This window comes from Asparagus officinalis, chromosome 10 (genome assembly GCF_001876935.1).
Source record: "Asparagus officinalis chromosome 10, Aspof.V1, whole genome shotgun sequence".
Classification (NCBI taxonomy): Eukaryota; Viridiplantae; Streptophyta; class Magnoliopsida; order Asparagales; family Asparagaceae; genus Asparagus; species Asparagus officinalis.
In genome coordinates, this window is record NC_033803.1 from 37,902,598 (window position 1) to 37,925,069 (window position 22,472).

The 22,472-nt window shown below is 38.4% G+C and overlaps 1 protein-coding gene across 1 annotated transcript in view; it reads left to right on the top strand.

The window, feature by feature from the left end:
- LOC109825278 overlaps positions 556 to 22,472 on the top strand; it is a 56,471-nt gene continuing 34,554 nt past the window's right edge. Inside the window, exon 1 of the mRNA XM_020392096.1 lies at positions 556 to 723. The gene's annotated coding sequence lies outside the window, so the exon portion shown is untranslated. The remainder of the gene's footprint in view (positions 724 to 22,472) is intronic.

Consider the following 22,472-nt stretch of genomic DNA (forward strand, 5'->3'; position numbering starts at 1 on the left):
CCCGGGACGGTTTACGGGGAACCGATTTATATACATGAAAATATTCTTCTCTAATTCAAATAACATGTAAAAATAAGAATAATGTGTTTTTATGCTTTGTGATAGATTTGGCATGCACGGTATGGACCTGGATGAAGTATGGATGTTGTATATTTGATATTGTTGTGTATAGAATTTTGGGAGTTAATATTTAGAGATTTACAATTTGAGATATATGGTATATACGAGGGTTTTCTTGTTTGGATTATTCCCTCGACGTACTCATCTCTCATATTGTGGGTTTCTAAATCTTACCTCATTTTAGTATAGGGTATAAGATGTATGCTTTAGGGTAGACCTAGTTTGATATACATGGTTAGAAATTTCCTTTATCATCTTTAACTGAGGTTTCATCTTATTTTGATTTATAAAAATAGCTTTTCTTTTATCACTGAAATTTTAGAATTTATCTTTTCTTTATATCTACCACTTATACTTACACATGCACAATTTTCTCATTTTACATGCTTGCTGGGAGTTTTCTGACTCCCATAGGGTTTGCATGCCCCAGACTTGGGAATTGTTATTTTCTTCGCAGGACCAAGAGTACTTTAAGGATTAAGACCAGCGACAGTGATCACCTTCTCTCTCTCAGCTTCAGTTATGGAGTCTTCTGTAATCACTTGTGGTACTTCAGACTAAGATGTATTTTTCCTCTTTCCTACTTTGAAGAGTTGTAGACATGTAAGAGAAATTTGTCCTTTCAGAGTTTTCTTTATCTATCTAGTTCCTTTGCTATTTTAATTACATGCTCTATGTAGTAGTTCTTTTGGTAATACATCTGTATACAGGATGATCCAGAGGCGTGAATGTAACCGTATGGTTGCATTGCCGACCAAGTCACGCTCCAAATTATCACGTTTTGGACCCGGGGCGTGACAGTAACCAATTCTTCAACTCCCAGGAAGAAACTAACACCTAGGAAGGCAAACAATCTGTCAACTGCCAGTGAAACTTTGCCACAACAAACAAATGCCCCAGCCTCTTTAGATGAAATGTTAAGTGCACAACAACAGTCAAGTCCATCTAGTGATAGTGACGACCCTGTAGAGGATGAGAATTACAGAATTGATCCTAGGGAGGCAGCGAATGATGATGACTTTGATGAAGATGATCTGTTTGATAAGTTTAGCAATAATGGTAAGGAAAAAAAAGAAGATTGTGCAAGAGAAAGAACACTGGTGGCTTTAACTTTGAAGTTCAGTTTAGAGATGTTGACGTATTGCCAGACGTGCCTAATATGGAGAGCAATAATAGTGTGCCTGAACCAAATACTGAAGCTAGGGAGGAAGTGAATGAGGATGACAGTGCTCACAGTGATGATTCCTTTCAAGCTGCAGATATAGAAGCTCAAGAAGCACTATGTGTTTGCGTCTTAAATTTAATTCATTTGTGAACTCATTACAATCGTTTATCGACATACAACAAGTTTAAAAGAGTGAGCCTTTTTATAAGACTTCTCTACACAAAAGAATTAAATAGAAAAATCTTCTAGAAACACACGCAGGATCTTTTATCGATTGCTGCTTGTGCGGGATCTTTGCTTGTGTCGGGGATTCGTTAATCCGTGGACCACCAAGAATCAAATCCGGGTTTAGTAGATTGAAGGCTTAATGCTCTTATTTCGTGATAGAAACAAAAACAGAAGTAAATATCTTAACGACGCGAGATAAATACTCTTCTCAAGATCAAAACAAAGTCTGATCCCAAGAAAATGACTGAAGGGCTAAAGGTGGGCTGCAGATCTCTCGAACTCTACTTCTTTATGTTGAAGAACTCACCTTTGGATCTGAAATTTGTGCTCCTCACTCTCCAAAACGTCAGGGCTTTGCCGTTGCTCGCCAAAATCGGATCTCCTAGATTAATGGCCCTAGGGCTATATTTTTAGGCTTCTGGATGTCGTGTTCACGGATAAGAACATATCTTCAGCCAATAACTGCTCTCCCACGTTTAAAGATGGTCTCAAAGCAGTTAGAGAGGCTCCAGAACAATCGAAACCCAAAAATCTATAGAAAAACACGTTTGCTTCTTTATAGCATCAGATAATCACATTTGACTCAGATGATGTTCGTCATCTTTGTTTTATCTCGAGCTGTGTGCAGGAATTTATAGGAAATTTTTGACGTCTACAAATACCCCCTCCAAAGTGTTTCAGCCTTATTCTTTTATAGAGGTGGTTGAAATACTTTGGATATGATATGCTCGACCTTTAATTCATTAACTTATTTAGCTTTCAGTCTATTCAATTTTTTCATCGAATAGCTGAAATTCTTCCGGTGTTGTGTTTATCGTCTAACCGTTATCAAAATCTTGAACTGAGACTGGCGTGTGGAATTCTGAATTAGCTAATGTCGTTGAATCAACGTTGAACTTATCACCTTTATCAGGAATTCGTATCTCAATCACAATTGAACTTTCCGCAATTATCCAGTGACCTGGAACCTTTCCTAAACCTTATTTCGGCAAAATTATCGACGTGTTGACCGACGTCAATTATTGTTGTGGCACGTTGATTGGTGTTGACCTTCATTACAACACATTGACCAGCGTTGACTTTCATCATCACGCGTGACCGGTGTTGACCTTCGTTGCAATACGTTGACCGGTGTGAACATAGTTTATACTCATTGTTAACTGGAGTTTCAGGAATCAATTTCACCTCATGTACCCGTCGGAGGTTTAAGGAGATGCAATTTATACTCATATACTCATCGGAGTGTCGTAAGCGTGTCGAGAATATATCGGACGTACGCCAGAGAAGATTTTCATGCGAGGCAATTTCGTTTGCCTCGCGTGACCAAGACAGGTACAACTATCTACGATGTTGCTATCATACTAAATTTGTTTAAGTCAGAAACTTGTGTCCTCTTGGGTCATCTTTGTCCACCTCATTGAGTTTGAAACTTCTTCAAAACCCTAGGAATACATTTTTAAAGCCTTCCTCTCCACGGTTACAGAAACTTCAGCTGGAGTTGAGGTTAGCTCGGCTGTTCAAGTCACGAGACTGACTAATGAAGCTGGTGTAGGTTCGGATCTTACTGTGACGTCCCGTTATTCATTTGTAATTTCTTATTTAACTACAGTGGAGTTTTGGTTGTAGGACCAGCCATTAGAGTCAATACAGCCAAAATCGTCGAGGTTTCGGACCAAAAATGCGTTGGAACCCATGCCATATGGGGCTTCTTTATTTGATGCTATCTCGTGTGTGTGCGAGATAGTATACCCTGCCTTGTGTGTCCGAGACGGGCTCAGTTGTCACGCTTGAAGAAGGGTGGTTGTCGGGCTAAATTTGTGTCATCCTTGCCCGTTTTCTTGAGTTTGACAGAGTTTAAACTTTATCATGATTACTTATTCTATTCGGAATAAATAAACATAATACTTACAGGATTTTTAGCAAACCCTTAGCCATCAACGGATTTGATGTGCCTTTACCGATTACCATTTGAATCGGGCTAGCATGTGAATTATCTGAATCTGTTTCACATGTAATGTTGTGCTAAGAGAATGAACCCTCTTAGACTTGATGCTATAATTTCAAATACAAAGACTTAGTCATTTTCACGGGAAAAGACTAACCGACAACGCGCGTTAGGCGTAGGCTTATCTCTAATTAGGGATCGAGATAAAGTCCCTCAAAGATGAATTCTGGTGTCTTTTTCATGATAAATGATTAACCGGCAATGTGTGTTAGGCATAGGCTTATCTCTATTTAGGGATCGAGATAAAGTCCCCGAGAGATGAATTCTGGTGTCTTTTTCATGACAAAAGATTATCCGACAACGCGTGTTAGGTGTAAACTTATCTCTATTTAGGAGTTGTGATAAAGTTCCCCATACGTGTGAAGCATGGATTCTGATGTTATTAATAACAACCTGCCACGATATCGAGTACGTGGGCTTTTGTTCTTTTCACGGTAAAAGACTAACCAACAACACGTGTTAGGCATAGGTTTATCTCTAATTAGGGATCGAGATAAAATCCCCTATACGTGTGAAGTATGGATTTTGGCGTTATTAATAACGGCCTATCACAATGTCGAATACGTGGGTTTTTATCCTTTTCGCGGTAAAAGACTAACCGGAAACGCGCGTTAAGCGTAGGTTTATCTCTATTTAGGGATCGAGACAAAATCCCCCATGTATAAAAGGCATATATTTTGGGTGTTACGATGTCGAATACGTAGACTTGTTTGTTTTCACAGGAATGGACCACCCTGCAGCATGTTTTAGATACAGACTTATCTCTATTTAGAGATTGAGATAAAATCCCCCAGATAAGAATCCTGACGTGTTTTTCTGTGGTAAAAGAGTAACCCGATGCTGGAGAGGAAGATATTGATATACTATCTCCTGTTTGTTTTCTCTTAGGGAAAAGACCAACTCGGTGCTAGAGTGGAAGAATTTTATATTCTATCTCCTGCTTGTCTTCTCTTCGTGCAAAGATGAATCTGGTGCTTAAGAGGAAAATTTTATATTCTATCTCCTGCTTGTATTTTTTGGGGGCGAAGATAAACCTGGTGCTAGAGAGGAAGAATTTTATATTCTATATCCAACTACAAAAGAAACTCAAAGTAGGATCTCCACTTCGAGAATCCTGAAGGGTGAAACTAAGAGTAGGATCTCCCTAGCTTATATAGAATTGGTTACCTGATCAGAGGATGAATTTCTCATTTATCGAGATGAAATTTAACTTCGGCCCTAACTGTTTAAAGGTTTGACCAAATGGGAGTTGAGACGATCCTAACTATTTAAAGGTTTGATCGTTCAATTTGGAATTGGACCTCTCATTCATGGAAGGAATCATGAGGGGATTTTGGCTTTGGCCCTAACTGTGTAAAGGTTTGACCAAATAGGAGTTGAGATAATCCTAAGTGTTTAAAGGTTTGATCGTTCAATTTAAAAGTGGACCTCTCGTTCGCGGAACGAATCGAGAGGGGATTTTAGCTTTGGCCTTAACTGTTTAAAGGTTTGATCAAATGAGAGTTAAAACGATCCTAACTATTTAAAGGTTTGATCGTTCAATTTAAAAGTGGACATCTCGTTCATGGAAGAAATCGAGAGGAGATTTTGGCTTTGGCCCTAACTATTTAAAGTTTTGACTAAATGGGAGTTGAGATGATCCTAACTGTTTAAAGGTTTAATCATTCAATTTGAAAGTGGACCTCTCGTTCATGGAAGGAACCGAGAGGGGATTTTGGCTTTAGCCCTAACTGTTTAAAGGTTTGGCCAAATGGGAGTTGAGACGATCTTAACTGTTAAAGGTTTGATCGTTCAATTTGAAAGTGGACCTCTCATTCAAGGAAGGAATCGAGAGTGGATTTTGTTTTTGGCCCTAACTGTTTAAAGTTTTGACCAAATGGGAGTTCAGACGATCCTAACTATTTAATGGTTTGATCGTTCAATTTGGAAGTAGACATCTCGTTCATGGAAGGAATCGAGAGGGGATTTTAGCTTTGGTCCTAGTTATAGGATGGTTTGACCAAATAACAGTGAGAGTGTGGTACAAATAATAATGGGAATGTTGACTTGTACAAATCATTCAGAGAGGGTTTTTGGTATCATGTGATAAAACTTTGACACGAAAAGGGGTTGGACAATTGTCATGGATTGAAATGTTGGATGTTGTGTCAGAGCTCAATAGTGGGAGTGTTTGGGTAGACACAGCGAGAGTTTGGGTGGATTTAACCACGAAGAATTTTGGTGGACCCACCGTCAGTTGATTCGATCGGTGAGGGGTTTTATGGTGGAGAACCGTGAATCATCAAGCACTCCACAATTAGACCGTGAGAGCTTTGAAAATCACAGTGGGAGTTGATGAAATTGACCCTGGCTGTTAAAACCAACCAAGAGTTGGATGAAAGAGAATTATTCCTAAGGGAATTGAAGCAAATAGAACGTGCTTCATCCTTGAAGGATTTTAGAGTTTTGTGAGGGAAGATTGACCAGATGAAGTCATTGAATCTCATCTCAACGAAAGAGTACTCTAAATGTGACAATGGGAGGGTTTTAATCATCTTGGACATGATTAAATAGCCACAACGGGAGGTTCTTAATCATTTGGATTATTCGGATGGTTGGTTTTCATCTAGAATAATCAGCTCATTCTGGGTTATCCTTAAGAAAAAATAAGGAAAGCAGTTTATCCTCATATACCCTTTGGAGGTTACCGGGTTATTCTTAAGAATATTATATGTAATATTCTCCAGGAACTTTCCTTCAAAGGTGGTGAACAGTTTAGCCTCGTATACCAGTTGGAGGTTTGGGAAACAGTTTATACTCGTATACCCGTTGGAGTAAAGAAGAGAAGTAGTTTATACTCGTATACTCATCGGTGTTTTGGTCGTCCTTATTTGGCTTGTTTTGCCGTTATGACACCGGCGTCAATTAAGGCTTGGATTTTGTTTTTGAGGCCGAAGCAAGCCTTGGTGGGATGAAGAACCCTCCTATGGTATGCACGGTATTTTGGATCCGTAATCCTCTTAGCTCCCTCCTGATCTTTAATAGGTGGTAGCTCGATTTTATTATTGTTCAGGAGGTACTTGAAGATGGTTGGAACCTCATCATCCTTGAAGGAGCACTCTTTTTGGAGTCTCAGATCCGGAGTTCTTTGCTGTTTCTGAGGTTGTTGTTGTGACGTCTGATCAACAGCAACCACAGGCGCTGTCGGTTGGCTTCTCTCGACCTTCTTTCTTCTGAGCAAGCGTTCGGCCTGGTCTTCGCGCACCTGCAAATCTTTCTAGGTTTTGGATGGTGCAACCCTAAGGGCTTCCAGGACATCAATGGAAAGGTTGTTATGACAGGTTTGGAGGATGAAGTTCTCCGTGACCGGATCTCGGCAATTCATCACCTTATTCCGTAAGCATTTGACGAAGCTATCGACCGACTCTCCGTCTTTTTGTTTCTCCTTGAACAATATTCTGATTGATACTTCAGTATCATCATCGAAAAAGTTAGTAAGAAACATACTCTCTATATCGTCCCAGCTACTGATACTTTCCGACATGTGACGGCGGTACCAATCGAAGGTAGCTCCGTGAAGGGTGCTAAGGAATAACCGAGTCATCAGGGGTTCATTCCCAGAGATCATTCCCAAATAGGACTTGAAGTAGATTAAGTGCTGAGTGAGTGAGCCTCTCCCGTCAAACGGCGTAAAGTTGATCAGACTGAACTTTGCCGGATACGGAATTGAATCCCACTCTCTTGGATATGGACACGGAATGCTGGTCCTCTTCACTTCTTGAGCCAATAGCAAGGTGTTGACCTTATCATCCAGCTCTTGCATCATCTTGTTGTCCTCGCCCACATTTTTCTTCGGAGGACGTCAAGAAAAATCAATTGGACCACCCCCAACGATATTGAGGGGTGCAATTGAACCACCCTTGTGTTACTGGGGAGCGCATTACCAATGATGACTTCGTCCATATCAAGGTTGCTATCAACTACAACATTCTGAGTGTGGCGACAGGATTTAGTCTGCTGACTGGACTCAGGTGGTGGTTGAAGTCGTTTAGCCTGTAACTCTCTCATAGCCGACTCCATCTCCATCTTTATTTCAGCTTTGAGTTCCTCTCATTGTCTAGCTAAAGCCTCTTGAAGCATTTGAGCCACTAGGTCAGGAGTGATCATGAACGACTCCATTGCTTCCCCCATGCTAAAAATTGTATCATTGGATGCGATTATAGAGCAAGTATTCGATAGTTTATCTTCCAAAGATAGTCCTTCGCGCATTCTCGGATAATCCCTGCGTGTAGTGGCTCCCAATAGGAGTTGAGACGTTCGCTGGGCAATTCTTGAACTGACTTTAGATCTCCTTCCGGGCTAAAGTCAGGATTAGGATCATTTGAGTGTTTTGTTGACTTTTCTTTGTCAGCCATGTTGACGGTGACTTTTGAGAATTCATTGTTTTGGACGATAGATTTTCTCTTGTAGAAGCGTTTTGATCTGAGCTTTGATGCTTCTGTTGTAAGCTTCTCGAATACCGAGACCATTTGTGAAATGGTCCTGGGACAGATACATTTTGATAATACTACCTTGATAAGTCTCTCACATGGACAATGAGAGCTTGTACTCCCAACCCGATAATACAACTTATCAGCATGATGACCGGAGTAACCTATCGGCTATTGGTTTGACGTCTCGGGTATAACGTTGTCACCTGATGGATACGTTTTCTTTCGGGAATGAAGAGCCTTGTTGACATTCTAAGGATGATTTTTTGTCACCTTTGAACGATCTAAGGTCACATCAGGAACCTTAACGGGCTCCTAGGTTTCAATATGAACCACCAGGCGATCGATTTTAAGATCCTCTTGTGCACGGCATGCGAACATGTACAATGAGGTGCCCCAGTTTGTTTTTAGGTGGCGGGACACCTTTGAGCGGCCTTTGACTTGACATGAGTGTTTGTACGACCCATATCCTGAGGAACTACACGGGTTGTGTTCATCTGAGCTTTGCCTCAATCTTCGTATGAAGGAACAAGGTGATCTGCCATTGTTATCTTGGATTTGGATAGATCCACACTATCATGAGACTTCACCAGAGGTACAGGAGAGACCGGAATAGAATCGGAGGTCAACGGAGGCTGAGAAACAGCCGCGGGGCTGGAATCAGGTGCGAGACACGCCTTCTGTTTTGCCCTAGGTGCGATACACTCATGGTGTCTCACCCAAGGTGTGAGACACTCATGGTGTCTCACCCTAGGTGTGAAACACAAGTTGTGTCTCGCCCCAGGTGGAGGCGTTTCGGCTGTTTTCGGTGCTGTTTTTAGCATTGTATTGGCCTTTGGCACCCAGACCTGTTTGGATTTTGGTGGTTCTTTAGCCACCTCTTTCTGTTGGCCTTCTTGTTTTGATGATGATTTACAAATAATTTACTACTAATGTTGTTTGTCTAGTGTTTGTGCATTCCTATGTATTGTAGACAAATAACATAGTTGGAGGATGGATGGAATCGAGCTTTAACGATCATATCAAATGGAGGTTGGCGGAATTGTGGAGTGAAGCAACGTACAATTCAAGTTAAAAATCAAGTTCAAGCTTCATCCGCAAGTGTACCAAGTCAAGCTTAATTGAAGATCAAGATTGCTTGGGTAATGTAGTTTTAGATTTTATATTATGTGTGTTATATACTCTAAGCTCAATATCTATACACACACATTTATTGGTTTCTTCGTATATATATATAGTTATATATATATATACATAAGTTTTGGTTTCTATGCATATATATAGTTATATATACATACATAGTTTTTGAGTTTTCATGTTTATAATATGAAATCACATATTTCATATTTACTATTATGTTTTTGAAAACATTGCATAGAATATGCAATTCTGTGAAAATATTGTATTCTTAGTTTGTAGACTTGAATATCAGTTTATACATGTTTTACTAAGTCTATAAAAACATTTCACAAAGTTTCAAAAGTTAGTTTATGTCAAAACATCAAAATTCAAGTATCTCATATTTTCATGTTTTGGACTATTTTGTAAAATAATGATATTTTTCATTTGGGAAGTCCTTTCTGATAACCAGTCGTTGTAGCATGTTTATTATCATGTCTACAATCATTCCCCAAAATTTTACATTTTTTTGCAATTTATTTGATATTTTTAAACTGTGTTTTAAATCAGCATATCAGTTTTCTGTTGTGTCAGTTTTCAGTCGACCGCACCGGTCGACCGACGTAGTTCCTGCTCGATTCTCAGACTGGAACCTAGATTGCGGTCGACCGCAAGAATTTTCGGTCGACCGCCCCTTAGTCTGACAGTTTCCAATGGCTATTTTTTTGTTACCGTTGGCTGGGTTTTTGGTCTTTTGTTTTGGGGGTTTTGGCTGAGTTTTTGAGTGGGTATAAATACCCCATTGCTGTTCTTTTTCAACCCATCCAAGAATGTTTTAAAAGAAGTTTTTAAACAAGGGTTTTAAAAAGAGTTTAAGCTTGTTTAAGCTTGTTTAAGGGTTTAGTTTAAAGCAGTTTTAGCTTTCACAAGTGGAGGAGATTATCTTCTTGTTTGGGCCTCAAATCTCCATCTCTCCATCTTGATCTAGAGAAGTTTTCCTAAACTCAACTCTAGCTTTTATTTATAATTAATTGTTAATTATCATTTCTATTAAAGCTAGTTTTATATTGAGTTTAGATTTGATTTTGATTTCACTCATTGTTACACACACCCACTTTGAGCTTATTGTATTTGCATACATAGTATATTAGGGTTGTGAGAGATTGTAACATTGAGTTGTGCTTAATTGAGTTCTCATCTATTGTAGAGAACAAATTTATATTTGTTACATTGTGAGTGTTGTAAGGTTTTCGGTGAGCTAGAAAACCGAGAGTGTGTTGTGAAGTTTTCGGTGAACTAGAAAACCGATTGTGAGGAGTGACGTTGATCGGTGAGCGTTGAAAACCGATACTGTGAGGTGTAAACGTTATTCGGGTGAACGTAGAAAACCCGGTTGTGATAGTGGATTTCTCCCCGGGAGTGGGGAGCGGAGACGTAGGACGGAAGGTCCGAACTCCGTGATCATATCTTGTGTTTGAGTGTGCTTTGGCGTTTATTTATACTTGTGTTTATAATTCTTGTCGCCATTGTCATTAGCTCATTATTTATATGATCCACTATCTAGTTCATATTGTTTACCCCTTGTGTTAGTTTATATATCATTGCTTATATATATAATTCATCATATAGGATATATCTCATTGTTTACATTGTTTATCCTAGCTCATATATCTTGTGGTATTTCATACTTGCTAGGATAACTTGTTAATTAATTTTTAATTGGTATTTAATCGGATTAGATTAGTATAAGACCCTAATCACCCCCCCTCTAGGGTCTAACACTTTCTTCATCATGCCTTGTGCTTTTCGTACAAAGGCACGCCCATATCGCTTTTGGATACGCTCCTTCAAGGTTGAACGAGTCCTTTTGATGAGAACCTATTCTTCCGTCAATGGTTTGGATGAAGTGACAGCAACTTGCCGTTGAAGCGGCCGTTGAAGCGGCTGGATTACCTAACGCTTCCTAGACTCCAAGTCTGCATAGTAGCAAACTCCATCGACTTGTTCCAACGTCTTGGCGATTTGACAAGCTTGGCATTGGTGTCGCCTCTGACGAGCCCTCTTCGTCAGAGTTGGCGTACTTTGGTTGGATAACTCCTTGATTGGAGAGGGGTCACTTGTAGACTTTATCGGTGAATACACCTCCTTCAAAGACGAGATCTTTCTACACTTGTAGGGAGAGGAGGATTTTGATAAAGACGAGGAGAAATATTCCTCGAACTTGGCTTCGTCGAACTCGTACTCGACCGCTGAATCAACCGGGATCTTGATCTTCGGTTGCGACACGACAGCCTCGGTGACGAGACTGTTAACTCCACCTGTGGTTATCAGCGTGTTTGCGTCGAAAATTTAAGTTATTTGGGAACACATTACAATCATTTATCGACTTATAACGAGTTCAAAAGAGTGAGCTTTTTTATAAGACTTCTCTACACAAAAGAATTAAATATAAAAATCTCCTAGAAATACACGCAGGATCGTTTATTGATCAGTATAATCTAAAATCTCTGATAAGAAACCCTAGAAATTCGTATTTCAATTTATATCAAAACACAAACCCAATGTGAACATGAAACCAAATTCAGGCCCGGCCCGACTCGCGGTCGATCGCAGAGACACGTGCGGTCGACCGGATCCAATGACAGAAACTCAATATTACTACAGGGTTTGGCCAATCGACCGTCGCGTCACTGTCGGTCGACCGCGAAAAGTCCAGAGACCTTTCTAGCTTGCGTGCACGTTTGCGGTCGACCGCCGCGCCACTCGCGGTCGACTGCTGGAAGCCCAAACCTATTTTCTACCATTTTTTCCTGTATTCTCTTCAAATATTTTACAATATTTAAAGATAGGGTAATAAATTACGAGATGATATTACAACAAAGTGGATTGATGATTCAATTAAAAATATTAATTAGAATATGAATAGAATGTGATATTTAAAAGAGTCAATAGTAATATTCTCCATGGAAAGATTTACCAAACTTACATTTTTAAAGGGAGTAATTAAGATACATCTTTGAAATCAGGTTTATTTGCAAAAACCGACCTAAATCATTAATTTTGAAAGTAAAATCACTAAATCAGCAAATTTGGTTGTCTTATTGATATTTTTACATTACATTTACAAATTAGCCTATCAAAGAATGATTTGTTGTTTTCGGATATTTTTCTTAAAGATGATGGCATATTGGTAGTTTTACAAAAACTGAAATTTTAAGATACTTTTTGTCCCCCTCCTATTGCATAATGAGATGACCATTATTAATGATGACCAGCTTATTATGCAATAGGAGGGGGACACCTCACATGTCCCCCCTGTTGATCCCATATTTTGGGTCACTGTAGCAAAGCTCATATAGAAAATCCCTATATAGTACAGGTGGAAGTTAATAAGACTATTCTCTCGTACAGTTTTAATTTGTGAATGGAGTGAGTTCAATTACGTGAAAGAAATGATGTTGGAATTGGAATTTGTTTGTGTGCATAGAGAAAATCCAAAATCCTGTGTTACTGTGTATGAAGTCTTCTGAAGTTCTCTTGGATCAATGGAAGAGAAATCAATGCATGATTAATTTCTGCCCTTCTTTAGTCACAGGCAAGAAAATGACACTCTTAAAAGACTTTTACAAGTCAAGGTGGCCAGTGTCACCTTCGTAAATATTAGACTTTATTTGACATAGTGAGTGCAGCGCTGTATGCAAAGAGAGAAAAAGACTAAGTTGTTTAAATGCTTTCATGGGCTATGCTATTGAGATGTCATGGTTAAAATAAGTTAATAATGATATATAGTGAGTATTGTTTAAGTATAAAACTATAACCCTCAATTTTTACACGCAGCTTTGAGTTTATGTACTAGATCAAGGTACTTTAAGATGCTTTACTTATATGTTTGGATTTTTTTTACCTTTAAGATGTTTAACTTCATGTTTTAGATTCTTTTTTCTCAATATGTTTGAGACAAATGACAGGTTTTCTTGGTATCATGTGACATTTTTAAAAGTTTTTGGTGTTATCTCAAAATGAACCAAACTTTTGGGAGGCTATGTGAAATTTACCGTTAAGTTCTATTTCTTATGGCAAATAAATAAATAATTAGTAGCAGTTTCCTTCACTGATGAGTGGGATAATGGTAGCTCTTACAGCAAGCTGAGCAAACAACAAATGACGCAAAAACTACGTACATATTGAGAAAGGAACTGTTTCATTTAGACTTTTCAAACAAGACTTGACATATAGACTCTAAAGATTGGAAGAAATTAGTCTTGAACAAGAGAGAGCTCTCTCATTGTCTTACCCAAATAAGAAGATATTTTCTCTTTTTCAGACCAATAACATTTATTATTGACAAATAATTGCATTAACTTACATTCAACCAACATAAGGATACAGATTTTACTACGTAAGATCCTTGGTTTGGAAAGCTTAGCAGCAAATAATTGAGGCCTGTATTACTTGCAAAGAGGTCTCAAAAGAGGCTATTTGAATGCTTCTCATGGAAATTTTACCCTCCAAGCATACATTCCAAGTATACCAGCAAAGCCAAGTTAGTTGTTCTTGTTGCTTGTTGTTGCAATGCTTGTTTATTGACCCCGTCTTCTCAATGTTTTGTATTGCTTGTGGAGCATATTATGGATAGTATGTACAATGATGCCGTGAATCACGATCTATATGTTCCCAAATCCAAAACTTATAATGCAGCATGGAAGTGATAAACCTTGAAATCCACCAAGGAATGCTCTTTGAATCCACAAAGAACAATAATCTTTGTAAGAAGAACTTTGAATCCACGAAGAAATTTAATAAGATTGATTTTTATTGTTAAAAGTGATCTAATAATTTTGGTGTTACATGTCTCTTCTTAAATAGAAAAACAAACAAGACTTCTAATAAGACTAGAATTATAAAGAAATAGAAAGTATCAAATCTTACACTAAAAAAAGCCCCTATAATAAAGAAAACAAATCATCCCAACATGAATCAAAATTGAATTTCTTTCCAAATCGAAATAGACTTAAACTTCATTTCTAAAAATAAACTGAATATTAATTATTTTTGGCTTTCTACTAATAATTGGTGATACTAATGAGATTTTAGAAATTTGACAATCTGGTTGGCTTCATCTCATCAAGATAGACAATTTACATATATAATATATCCGCCTTCTACGTTGGAAGATATGATCATTTCTTTTCGGAAGTCAATAATACATATGTATCCGTATTTAGCTTATAATTGTCCCAATCCTCCATGAAAATGTCCGTTAAGCATCCTATATTAATCCAATCAAGAAAATTCTTGACATTGAGTTTCCCGTTAACAGATGGTAAATCAACGCTCATAATTTCAATATTAAAGATATCCCATCTTGAGTAGTCTCAACAACCATGATTTTGGCGCAAGGCTTTATACTCATTGATGCTGATGTTGAATTCTTCATATGGAGTCCTATCACTTTTTTGGCGACCATCAATGTGGTCTCGAACTCGTCTCGATTTAGATGCTCCATAGCCAACGCAAGTCAATCTGCATGAGTCTTAATCTGATTTCGGGTAATAGCGACTCTGTCACCTACAATCAGATCAAAAATAAGGATCTAATACAAATTATCATAGTGTGGAAGTAAGAAAACCTCGAAATCCACTAAGGGGTGATCTTTGAAACCACAAAGAACATTATTCAAATCCACAAAGAACTTCGAATTCATGAAGAGAATATAATCAAGAAGAATTTCATTGATAAAAAGTTATCTAATAATTTTCGTGTTATATAGCTCTTCTTAAATAGAAATATAAACAAAACTCCTAGTAAGACTAGAACAACAAAGAAATAGAAAGTATCAAATCTGACCATAAAAAAATTCTTATAATAAAAGAAACAAATCATCCGAACATGAATCAAAATTAAATTTGTTTTCTAATCTAAATAGACTTTAACTTTATTACTAAAAATAAATATTAATTATTTTTGGATTTCTACTAATAATTGGTGATACTAATGAGATTTTAGAAATTTAACAATCTAATTGGATTGGTCTTGTCGAGATAGACGATTTATATATATAATATGTCAGAATCTGCCTTCTAGGTTGGAAGATATGATCGATTCTTTTCAGAAGTCAATAACATGTATGTGTCTGGAAAACTCGATCTTTCTCGCCTCGTGAAGTTAAGTTAGGCACTTATAAATTTAGATAGTAATGGGAGCACAAGAGTTTATAGTCCTCCAATATGGAGGTTCTTCCACTACACAAAAGAATAGTAGGATTATAAAAATTTATATTTTACAAAGCTGTCTCATTTCGGTGGCTCACTCAAGCTTGAGGATGTGGACTCTCAAGCTATCTCACTTCTCTCTCAAAGAGGCTCTCTAATTCTCTGTATTAGAGGTTTTCTCTCACTCTATGAAGTCAATTTTTTTCTTGTCTTGGATGTATAGGAATGAAGGCTTCCACCCCTATTTATACTACTCCACCTTCATAATGAGTAGTGGGGATTAATTTGATCTAAGGATGAAGATTAACTCTCTAGAATTCTCCACACATATCTTTACTTTCTAGAAATTTGTAAGGAATCTCTACACTCCTCCATTCTTTTCTATACTCTTCAAGAAGGCTCCACACATCTCTAGAATATTCTAGAGGATTCCACATGCTTCTAGAGAATTCTACTCTTCTCCAGAGTTCTCCAGAAAGTTTTAGAATTTTCTAGAATCTTCCAATTAATGAGGCATCCCAACAAATCTCCCCCTTTCAACTTAATTTGGAGGTAGTATCAAACCAGCACCTTGACAGCAATCTTCAAACTTCTTGGATGATATTACCTTGGTCATCATGTCTAACCAATTTTCATCTGTGTGAACCTTATCAAGATGTATAAGCTTTTTTCGAGAGCTCCTCGGATCCAGTGATACCGTGTATCAATGTGCTTTGTGCGGGAATGAAAAGTTGAATTCTTTGCTAAGTAAATTGCACTTTGGTTGTCACACTTCAAGACATACCTGTCTTGATCTACTCCCAGCTCAAGCAACAAATTCTTCATCCACAGCATCTCCTTGCAAGCTTCAGTAGCTGTAATGTACTCTACCTCAGTAGTGGACAATGCAACACACTTTTGTAACTTTGATTGCTAGGAAATAGCTCCCCCTACAAAAGTAGTTAGGTATCCTGACGTTGATTTTCTAGGATCAATGTCACCGGCCAAATCTGCATCTGTGTATCCCTCTAGCACATGTTTTCCATTTCCAAAGCATAACACTTCTTGAATATACCGCGTAGATACCGAAGGATCCATTTGACTGCAGCTCAGTGTTCCTTCCCCGGATTAGCCAAGAAGTGACTAACAACACCTACTACATAGGCGATATCAGGTCTTGTGCATATCATTGCATATATGAGACTGCCTACTACAGATGAATATGGAATCATCTTCATTTCCTCCATTTCTTTCTCACTTGTGAGACTTTGCTTCGAGCTCATCTTGAAGTGTCTAGCAAGTGGTGTGTTGACCGGCTTTGCTTTGTGCATGTTGAATCTTTCTAGCACCTTCTCAATGTACCTCTCTTAGGATAGCCATAGCAACTTCTTTGATCTATCATGAGTGATCCCCATCCTAAGGATTTGTCTAGCTGGTCCTAAATCTTTCATGGCAAAGCTCTTGCTTAGATCTTTCTTCAAAGCAGCTATCTTTATGCGATCTTGTCCAACAATCAACATATCATCAACATAGAGTAGAAGTATGAGAAAGTCGCCACCTGCATACCTCTTTATGAAGACACAATGATCGTACTCCGTCCTTTTGAAATTATGTTCTGTCATGAAAGAGTCGAACTTCTTGTACCATTGCCTAAGTGCTTACTTAAGACCATATAGACTCTTTGTAGGATCTGAAATAGATACACTTGAACACTAGAGGGGGTGAATAATGTTCTTTTAAAATCTATGCAAAGTATATTATAAATTGCAAAGAAAAATGGCAATCTCAGAAATTTACAATCACAAACACAAGGATTTATACTGGTTCCACCAATCCGATGTACATCCAGTCCCCAAGCAAATCCCGCTTGAGAGTTTTCACTATGATTTTGAATAAACTTATAAAATCAAACGCAAATCTGACCAATTTGCAAGTCCCTGCAAATTGCAACACCAATTGACAAACACCTTGCCAATTTGAACACCAATCTCTAAACCAAGAGATTAACCCTCTCAAACCCGAGAGAAATCCTTTTTGAAGCAAGAACACAATTGATCCTATAAGCCTTGAATGTGTAGTGAAGTGCAGCAGTGGCTTAGGATCATTTTAACCTCTGTAAATTGCCTAAACAATAAGTATTTGAATGATGTTCAAAGGCAATTTCAGAAACTATTCTTTTTCTCAAAATCTGAATATCTTTCACTTGAAAAAATGCACAAAGATCAACGCTTATGGGTATGTAAGTCTCTGCATTTTTTCTGAATAAATAACCTATTTATAGCCCTTGAAAAGACAAGTTTTGAACTTTAAAAACGTTTAAAAACGGCTATAAACAGTTACAAATTCAAACTTTGAATACTGGAAAAACTGTATCTGTAGTCGACTACAATAGACATTAGTCCACTACACTGAGTTCAAACAGACTCTGTGTATTCATAAAATTTCTCAGTAGTCGACTACAATGCTCATTAGTCGACTACACTGTATTTTGACAGAAACCGATAAAATGAAATTTGCGTTCAGTAGTCGACTATAATGATGATTAGTCGACTACACTGTAAAATAACATAAACTTATGTTTCTGTCAAACACCTGAGCAGTCGACTATAATCCATTGTAGTCGACTATACTGTAAATTGACAGAAACATGTATTTGGGTTTTATACACGAGTAGTCGACTACTATTCTAATTAGTCAACTACTAAGAGTAAAAATTGTGTTATAAAAAGTTTTAATACTCAAGTATTAGCTATAAATCTAATGGTTAACATAGGGGATTTCTATAGTTAACCAACACACTAAGCCTGTGTTAGTGTGTTCTAATATTGTGTGTGTGTGTGTGTGATCAAGGCTTGTACAATAATTCTAAGTAAAGAAAATGTAAAATACATTATCTCATCTGTTCTTCATTTTCTTCACTTCATAATGCCTTAAAAACATCTTGCACTTGTTCATATTCTGATATTGAAATCTGTATATAAAAGTTAGTGCACACACTGTATAAATTGTTATCATCAAAATACTATCATGGAGATATGATATTCAACACTCTTCGTTAGGCAGCACACAAAATTTTCTTTGCCTGAAACTTTAAACCTCTCAGGATGCTCCATGTAGATCTCTTCCTCTAGATCACCATGAAGGAATGTTATCTTGACATCGAGCTGCTCGATCTCCAAGTCTTGCACTGCTGCTAGGCCAAGAACAACTCGGATGGATGACATCTTTACCACTGGGGAGAATATTTCTTCAAAGTCAATACCTTTCTCTTGACTAAATCCTTTTACGACCAACCGAGCTTTGTAACGGGGCTTTGAGATACTGTCTTCGGTCTTGATTTGATACAACCACTTATTCCTCAAGGCTCGTCTCCCTTTTGGTAGCTCCGCTAGTTCATAAGTGTTATTCTCGTGCAAGGATTGCATCTCCTCTTGGATGGCTCTTATCCACTCCACTTTATGACTTTCAGTTACGGCCTCCTTATAACTTTGAGGCTCCCCCTCATCGGTGAGCATTGCAAAGTCCTTTGTGCTATATTAGGAAGATGGCCTTCGGTCCCTTGAAGATCGTCTCAATTGTGACGCTAGTGGAGAGCTAGACTGAGGTTCTTCCTGAACTGGCTCATCATGAGTCTCCTGGTTGTTTTGCTCTAGGATAGGCTCGTGATCTTCAGCATTATTGTTTTCAGGTGTGACATTATCCTCACGTCGGACCGGTGTAAGGTTTGTGCTCTTGATGCTTCTCAATCTTAGCCTCTCTGATTTCTGATGTCTTCAATTGTTTGGTCTTTGAAGAATACAACATCTCGGCTTCGAACAACCTTCTTGTAGATTAGATCCCAAAGTCGGTACCCAAACTCATCCTTAGGAGAACGAAGATAGACGCATTCCTTAGCTTTTGCATCAAGCTTGGCTCGATCGTCTTTGGGGATGTGAACAAATGTCATGCATCCGAACACCTTGAGATGGTTGTAATAAGCCCTTTTGCCTGACCAAACCTCCTCTAGGATGTCTCCGTCTAAAGGAACTGATGGTGTGAGGTTGACTATGTCAACAACGGTCATTACAGCTTCTCTTAAGAATGATAACTTGGCATGAGAGAGTACACATCGAACTCTTTCTTCAATAGTTCGGTTCATTCTCTCAGCTAGTCCATTCAACTATGGCATCTTGGGTGCAGTCTTCTCCAGCCTAATTCCATATTTCTTGCAATAGTCTTCAAAAGGACCTCTATACTCACCTCCATTGTCTGATCGCACATACTTGATCTTCCATCCTGTCTCACATTCCACTCAGGCATGGAACTCCTTGAATGCATCAAGTACTTGATCCTTTGATTTTAACAGGTGTAACAACACCTTCCTTGAATGGTCATCGATGAAGGTGACAAAATACAATGCCCTACCAATGGATTTCTCGTACATCGAGCACACGTTGTTGTGTACGAGGTCTAGAACATTCTTTCTCCTTGTGGGTGGGGAGGATCTTTGGAAAGCAACTCTATGTTGTTTTCTAGCCAAAGAATCAGCACATGGGTCAAGTGATTTACCTTTTACGTTAGGGAGGAGTTTCTTTCGAGCGAGCATGTGAAGGCCTTTCTCACTAATATGCCCGAGTCATTTATGCCATATCTCCATATCACAGGTGGTGGTATTTACCTCCCTTTTACAGAGTTTAGCTTGCATCACGTACAATAATCCTTCCTTCTTTCCTTGAGCCATGATTAAACTTCCATTGGTGAGCTTCCACTTCCCTTCGCCAAAATAAGACACCAGACTAGCATCATCTAGCTTTCCCAGTAGAGATAAGATTGTGGTGCATGGCTAGGACGTGCCTCACATCTTTTAGGACAAGCTTGCATCCAGTGCTTGTTGTCGGGATAATGTCTCCTATCGTAAAGTCACCACTTTAGTAGGATGAGAAGAAACTTCCATGAGGAGTGACATGGAAGGAAGCACGAGAATCGATAATCCAATAACTATCATCATAAGAAATATTTAGGATATTACCTTATCCAACGAGATAAGGCAGTTCTTCTTTTGCAGCCACGGCAGTAGTGCTCTTCTCTTCTTGCTTCTTCATTGGGTTGATTTGGTCTGACTTAACATTACCAGCCTTTTGATCTCTCTTGAAGGATCGACACTCTACTTTCTTGTGGCATATCCTTCCACAGTAGTAGCATGTAATCTTTGAGCATGCCTTGGACCGACCTCGAGATTGGTGTGGATCTCTACTCTTGTTGCGTCCATGACCTTCATTCCTACCCTGGTTCTCAACAACATTTGCCTCAGGATGGACAAACTTGCCTTGTTCCATTCTCCTTGCTTCTTCACCGAGAAGGCTATCACTGACGGTATCCATGGTGAGCTTTCCTTCCGGAGCAGAGTTACTAAGTGGAACCACAAGAGTGTCTCAACATTCTGGGAGACAACTAAGGAGTAGAAGGGCTTGCGACTCATCATCAATCTTCATGTCAATTTTATTTAGTTGATTTACAAGCCCCTTGAAATTATTCAAGTGCTCAATCATACTTTGACTATCCTTATACACCAACTTCACCAACCGTCGAACTAAATGGGCTTTATTACGAGGCATTTTCTTTGGACTCATGGACTCAAGCTTTGTCTATAATTCATAAGCATTTGTATAAGTAGAAACATGTTCAAAGAGAGTTTTATCAATATATTTACGAATCATAGTAACGGCCTTCCGATTTAGCAGCTCCCACTCTGCATCGCTCTTTCCTTCTACCTTAGTTTTGTGGATGATGGGCTCATGTACATCCTTACAGTATAGATGGTCCTCCATCATCGGCTTCCAGTATGAGTAGTTGTTGGTCGTGAGCTTGACTATGTCTCCATCATGAGTGACGTTATCCTCCATCTTGAACTTCACAAGCTAACGATGACTTCGGACGAACCAAGCTCTGATACCACTATTAGGAAAACTCGATCTTTCCCGCCTCATGAAATTAAGTTAGGCCCTTATAAATTAAGATATTAATGAGAGCACAAGAGTTTATAGTCCTCCAATATAGAGGTTCTTCCACTACACAAAAGAATAGTAGGATTACAAGAATTTATATTTTATAAAACTGTCTTAATTTGGTGGCTCACTCAAGCTTGAGGATTAGGACTCTCAAGCTATCTCACTTCTCTCTTAAAGAGGCTCTCTAACTCTCTGTATTAGAGGTTTTCTCTCAATCTGGGAAGTGGATTGTTTTCTTGTCTTGGATGGATAGGAATGAAGGCTTCCAACCCTATTTATACTACTCTACCTTCACAATGAGTAGTGGGGATTAATTTGATCTAAGGGTGGAGATTAACTCTCTAGAATTCTCCACACATGTCTTTACTTTCTAGAGATTTCTAAGGAATCTCTACACTACTCCATTCTTTTCTATACTCTTCCATAAGGCTCCACACATCTCTAGAATATTCTAAAGGATTCCACATGCTTCTAGAGAATTATACACTTCTCTAGAGTTCTCCAGAAAGTTCTAGAATTTTCTAGAATCTTCCCAATTAAGGAGGGATCCCAACAGTATGTATTCACATTTAGCTTGTAATTATCCGAATTCTCTATGAAATTGTCCATTAAGAATCCTAAATTTGGATCCCAACATGCAGAGTGAAAATATCAAAGTTGGCCATTTTCTCAATGTTGTCAACCACTAAATGAGGAAGAAGGATAATGGGTATCTGTAGAGGAAGGGGTGGACCATCCAGTGGACAAGAACGAGATGTGTGACCCTCTTCATTGCATTTGATACATTAAAAGATCCCAACATGCATCCTTTAGCCATGTGATTGAGATCTCCACAGAAAAGTAACGTTTTGGTTTGTGATGAACGGGATTTGTTAACCTCTTCTCTACAACTCTAAGTTTGGATATCTTATTCTTATTAACTACAGTTGTCCAAACAAGTTCTGGTAGAGGAAGGATAGGTTTGAGAGATGGAGGAAGAGGGAGGATGCCTTTCTCTATCGATGACAGTGGATCTTTGTTTCCACTTTTGATCTTAGAGAGGGAGGTGAAGAGAGGGGTAGAAATGTTTTGGAAAAGAGGGCAAAGAATGGTTTAAATGGTGGGGGGAAATTGAAGGATGTTTGTTTGACATTAGTAGGTGGAGAGAGATTAGCAATAAATTCCTTCTTAATGGTGATATCACCATTA